This window comes from Miscanthus floridulus, chromosome 12, assembly GCF_019320115.1.
Source record: "Miscanthus floridulus cultivar M001 chromosome 12, ASM1932011v1, whole genome shotgun sequence".
Taxonomy (NCBI): domain Eukaryota; kingdom Viridiplantae; phylum Streptophyta; class Magnoliopsida; order Poales; family Poaceae; genus Miscanthus; species Miscanthus floridulus.
This window is the reverse complement of record NC_089591.1, coordinates 84,841,454-84,847,712: the sequence shown is the minus strand read 5'-3', so window position 1 is coordinate 84,847,712 and position 6,259 is coordinate 84,841,454. Positions and strand designations below refer to the sequence as shown.

Genomic DNA, 6,259 nt, shown 5'->3' with positions numbered 1-6,259 from the left:
CGACTAAACGGTTGCTTCAGGAGCCAAACCATCTTCACCATGCTCAAGATGGCATATGAGACTACCAAATCGAGCTATAACACTACAACACCCTTTAACCCAATCTCTCAAAATAATATGCTAAACATAGCAATGTCTAGCTATGCACAGGCTTAAAATTTTTCTAAGTGTTTGAGCTAATCTTAATTTCAGATTGTATTTCTAAGCTACTAAAAATATTACTTAGCAATATTCTTTTTCAATACCAAGTATTTCATTGTCATCTATAAAGTTTGTACTTCAAACTTTATTTAAGTGTCACATACATGTTCTATAGCATTTTTGTTTAATAAAAATTAGTTTCCACCCCTACTTGTTAACTGTACGAATCGTGGAACAACTTTCATTTCACATTTTTGTTGATCGTTTTAGCTGCAATGCATTATCTACTCACTTCACCACATGCATCAACACACAAGTATGATGCTCATGACATGTTTTAGTAAATGATTTAGGGTGTAACACCGAGGATGTTACATCGTCCACGCGCGAGCCCATGGTGGAGGTGCGCCTCGGTGACCTCTGGGACTGCGTCCTCGACGTGCTCCAGATCCTCGATGCGCTGCACGGCAGGGCATCGGTGGCCCTGGCTGTCTGTGCGAGTCTCCAGCGCTGCGTGTCTACTGGATAGGCGGACAATGTGTTCAAGAGGAAGAGGACACGTCTTGATTTTTTCCCTTCTTTCTAATTTTGGAGACCATTTTTACTACCTGGGATTTCTGCCCTTGTTGCCAAACAACAACAGAGAATTGACACCCTGCTAGGGAAGGCTACCGAGGGAAATGAATTGCCATCAAAATCCTCCCGGATGCTTTCCTTCCCTAGGATAGGCTCCATCTGCTTCCAAAGTAGCCCTTAGCCTATTTTTTTGCCACGGTGATCCAAACAGGTGTGCTAAAAGTGAGCAAATAGGGAGAAAAGTGCATTTGCCCATTTGCTCCTCAAGAGGCCCTAAACTAGGCTAAAAGTGCACTGGGAGGCGCACTGGACACTACATACCCCCACCCACCCACCTGCAACCACTGTCGAAGCCTGCATTGAGGGGTAAATCAGTCATTGTAGGATGAAGGACTAAAGTTTAGCCCATGGATCCAAACAACCCAGCAAGACTAAAGTTAGAGGCTAAAGTTTAGTCCATGGCAAATGAATCCAAATAGGACCTTAGCTTTCGGGGAAAAGAAAAAAAGATTGGTTGTTTTAGGGGAAATGAAAAAGGTTTGCTACAAGCGCAGGACAATGAGATTCAGGTCTTCAGGATCGCTCATGTTGGTGGGCCGGACCACTGGGCCAGCCAACCACGAAGTCTGGCACCCACGGGCCACAACAAACATCCAACAACATTCAACGCAGGATGCGAACGATGAGGGCGTTCGAGATAGTTCCCCTAGCGTTCCCTAGGTTCTGTTACTCCGCTGAATCTTCAGTGCGAGATTGATCCCAATCTTTCCCAAAGCTGACCAGATCCTTGCAGCTCCAAGATCCCCAACGCAATTCAGGCTGGGTCAAGGGCAAACATTGAGTTTGCTTCTCGGCCTTGGTTGCGATTTTGGGTATTGTGAGCTGAGCCTCCGATTTGCTGGTCGAGCTGGGAATGGCTGAATCGAGCACAGGAAAAAAGCAGTCTGAAAAGCAAATGTAGCAATTGGGGAAGGAAATAGAGAGTGGCTTCAATAATCTGCTCCAGCATTTGGAGATTAGGGAAGATGAGGAACAACGCATTGTTCCAGAAGAAGACTTGGAGGAGTTAAAAGCAGAGGCACGATGGACAGCATTGCCAAAGGTCAGTTCCTCAAAAACCCTTCGGTCATGCTGCATTTATAGAGAACATGAAGTTGGCAAAAGATTTTAGCTTTAAGGCCATTGAAGAAAATTTGTTTGTGCTCAAGTTTTCTTGTTTGGGGGTTGGAGGAAAGTGATGGAGGAGGGTCCATAGATTTTTAGGGGCCACGATGTTCTATTGGAAGAGTATGATGGGGTTACGAAGCCCTCCAAGGTAAAATTCAAATACCTAGCAGCTTGGATTCATATTTATGATTTGCCAATAGGATTTAGAATGAAGAACATTGGGCGCCAATTGGAAAATAAAATAGGTGATTTTCTAAAGGTGGATCTCAACGAGGACATTAGTGGCTGGAGAGATTGCGTATTAGAGTTAAGCTTGATTTGGAGAAAGCTCTGACTAGGGTTGTGTATATTTCGGTGGGGGATGGGAAGCAGGAGGCTTTTCGTGTGAAGTATGAGAAGCTTCCTAAGTTCTGTGTTATTTGTGGTCTTTTGGGTGATGTTGAATCTGAGTGTGGTGATGGTGTGCATGATAAGAAGGCTCTCCAATATGGGGACCGGTTGATTGCTAGTTTGGAAAGGAAAGGGAAAATTAAAGGAAGCAGATCCTCTAGTTCAACAGATACGAAAGAGTCAGATTCTAGAGATTCAACCAAGTCCTATTTCTAAGAGAGAAACTCAGATCCTAGGAGTGATAACAACAACAACAACAGAAAAGACTTAAATGATTCGGTTGATTTAAAGGATGACGGAAGAAGCCCCTTTGAAGAGGAATAGTGATCGGCACCTAAAATTTGATAGGGGAGGAGATAAAAAATATCTCACTCTAGGAGATGTAGTCTTACCAGAAAGAAACAATATGGCCTTGGCTGTTATTCCTGCTAATGAGATGAGAACGAATCTGGTACACAACTTGGAAAAAGAGGATGGACATACTTTGTTAATAGGTGCTGAAGTAAGTGAATCTTTGAAAGATGGGTTTTCCATAGAGCGAAACCAGAAGCGTCTAAGAGTGCAAGAGAAAGATGCAGATGTTGATTTTTATATGAGATCGGCGGGCTCCCTAGAGGAGTACCGCTGGTAACAATGAAAATCATAAGTTGGAACTGTCGCAGGATTGGCAACCCTGCGACAGTAAAGGAGCTTCGTTATCTCGCGAAGGATTATGCCCCCTCGGTGTTGTTCATCATGGAAACTCATATTGATAAGTACCAAGTGGAAAATTTGCGTTACACTCTGAGTTTTGACGCTAGTTATGCAGTTAGTAGTTCAAGAAGAAGTGGATGGCTGGGGCTATTCTGGAAGAATGATGTGACAATAACCGTTCAAAAATTCTCAAACTACCACATCGATACAATTATTAAAGAAGATGGGAAAGATCCTTGGCGCATGTCTTTCATTTATGGAGAGCCAAACATGTCGCTAAGGTATCGGACGTGGGACCTTGTGAAGCAAATAAGAAGTGATACAGATCTTCCCTGGGTTTGTATGGGTGATTTTATTGAGATCCTTATAAGGGAAGAACAATTGGGACCACATAATGTAACATCCCAAAAATCAAATAAATAAATTATGCAAATTCAAAACTATTTTCAAAATCATTTCAAAACTAATTCTCAATTGAGCTCTTAATTCATTCCTTGTCCAAATATTTCCTAGCCCACCTCAACTTATTTTTAGCCCATTGAAATCAACTCCATCTCCTATCTCCTATCTCCTTGTCTTCTTCCTAAGCTTCCTGTGCGCACACAGAGCAGCCATGGCCCTTGATACTATGGCAAGCAGGCTACTGTAAAATAAGCTAGCGCTGTACCTCTTTGTCTCGTTAAGCACACCAGTTCTCCATACACACACATACAGCATGCACACAGAACACGCACGCTAAGCACGACGCCGACAGCTCCCATCATTTCGCCGCATCGCCATAACTCTGCCACGCCACGCCACGCCAAGCCGCATGAAGCACGCCGGAGTCTCCCATCCTACGGCGCCGCCGCAATCGACGACGGCCGACCGCAACGCCACTCTGCAGAGCACGCGCACCATAAATGGCATGCTCAAGCTTGCCGGTTTTCACCCTGTGCCGATGAGGACTTGTGCCTCTCCCGTGCCTATAAAAGGCGACGCCATGGAAGCCTTCCACTCTCCATAGCCCCAGCTCCCTTCATCACTCTCTCGACTTCCTGCTCTGTTCTCACGCCGCACGCTGGCCGGGGTCGACCTTACTCACCGGGCGAGGTGAGCAGCTCATGAGCACTCTGTCGCCCCTTTGTCTTCTTCTTGCTCCTCTCCATCAGCACCTTGCTGCCCATAAGCTCCAGAAGCTCACCCATGGCTATCGAGCATGGGAAGAAGAAGGCCATGCACTAGTCTCTCTCCTTCCACATAGTATGACGTGTGGACCCTGCTAGCAAAAGTGCACCAACCCCACAAAACAATACACGCAAGTACAGCCATGCAAACTCCATCACGTGGACACCATGCACTAATCACCTCCCTTGATCACCCTTCACGTGATTAATTTGCGGCCACCTTGCAAAATCAATATGTACAATCTCCGATTCCAGTGATCCTTCTTCCTAGATTCATCTAAAATCACGCTCTACCCATCCATACCAATTTCTTGATTTCTAGAGCTCATTTGAAATTACTTGTTTATTGTGATTGTTTGTTTGCGAGCATAGCTATCGGAGTAACCGAGGAGGAGCACGACCAACTTGGAGTCCAAGAGGAGTTTGGAAGACAGTACCACGAGTTTGAGCCAGTACCAGAAGACCCTAACCGCGAGCAGGAATTTGCACGCCGACGAAGGCAAGTCCAACCTATTCCCACCTTCATCATGTTGATCCCATTTTCAAACACAACCCGTAGAAGCCATTTTATTGCATAGAATTTATTTTAGCGACATAGCTAAACCCGGTTGGATAGCCATCCTTGATTTGTGTTAACTTGATTGCCTTGCTCAAACTTAAGGATTATTGTTATGCTATGACGAGATATCGTAATCTAGTATGCTTAGGAATTGGTACTCATCATCAATACTTATACCACTATGTTTTTCTCAAATACAATGATTTTAAATAAAATGGTGTGAGTTGTGAGGATAAGTGATGTGGGTTAAACATAATGGTTAATGAACAAGTTATAGCTGGTGATTACTCTAGAGATGGGGTGGATTGGTGTCTCTGTTGTGGGATGCCTAGAAGTTGTGGCTTGTACCTTTTGTGGTTAAGCATGAAGATATCCGCATTGTCTCGATTAAGGACTGAGTTGATGATTCATCTTTCCTAACTCATTTACCGTACAACCACTCGCCTTGCATGGGAAAGGCTTAGTCTAAACCCCCCTAGTTGGTATGGCAATCACCTGGAGGCAGGTGTGCAACGGGACACTAAAAGATTTATGTAGAAGAATGGTATATGAAATATAATGAGCTCTATTAAATATTGAACTATGAGAACCTTACCTTAGTGTTCCCATGGTGAGCGCCATTACTTAGCTATGGAGGGTAATGGCTTTGATGGATCTGTGCTTACACGACGGTGTTAAGATACGGTATCCTACTTGTGGTGAAAGTGTACAACCTCTGCAGAGTGTAAAATCTATCTAGATAGCCATGTCTATGGTCTTAGACGAGTTATGGTTTGGTTTCAATAACTAGTTGAGTTGGGATGAGTGAAAACATGAGTGATGATTTCAGAAATGAATGGCGACGTGCCATGTGTTGTGGGAACAAAGTGTTTAGCAACACTTAAAATGTGACAAACCCCTTTTCGGAATTACTCTAATATATGGAAAATGCCTTTTCCAAAAATGTTTACAAAACCAAAACCTTGCATGTGTCAAAATATAGCTTTATGCAAATCAACCAAAGCCTTATCCTTGATATATCCATATGCATGTATTTATACCCCACTCGATAGGTTAGGGTTGGATTTGCTTAGTACTTTGTACTCACCCTTACTTTGTTGTACAGAAGAAGACCCGGATTTCGTCCCAGACGCTGTGCTCGAGTAAGGTCGTGTCTGCACCCAGCTTAGCCTGTGGCATGGAATCGTTAGATATTAGTGTGTTGATTTGTGTGGATCTTTGGATCCATCTGTATCTTCATTTTGGCGTGATTTAAGCGCCCGCTTCCGTTTGAACTGCTACTTAGAGAACTATTTGATGTAATAAATGTGTGTACTAGCCTCCTGGGACTAGTATTTGTATCACATTTGAGTTCCTGGATAACCAGGGGTGCTTCACATAATAGGGAGGAGTACTTGATGGAAGGTTTCAGGGAGGCAGTGGATGTTTGTCAGTTATGTGATATAGGTTATATGGGTTTGGACTGGACTTTTGTAAAAAGAGTGGCTGGAGGATATTTCGTCTGGGTGAGACTTGACAGGGTGCTGGCGTCAGCCAGTTGGTGCACATGTTTTCCTCTTGCAGCAGT

The 6,259-nt window shown here is 43.9% G+C and overlaps 1 pseudogene; it reads left to right on the top strand.

Moving 5' to 3' along the window:
• Nucleotides 1–535: 535 nt before the first annotated feature.
• LOC136496291 (uncharacterized) lies at nt 536–2,905 on the top strand (annotated as a pseudogene).
• Nucleotides 2,906–6,259: the final 3,354 nt, after the last annotated feature.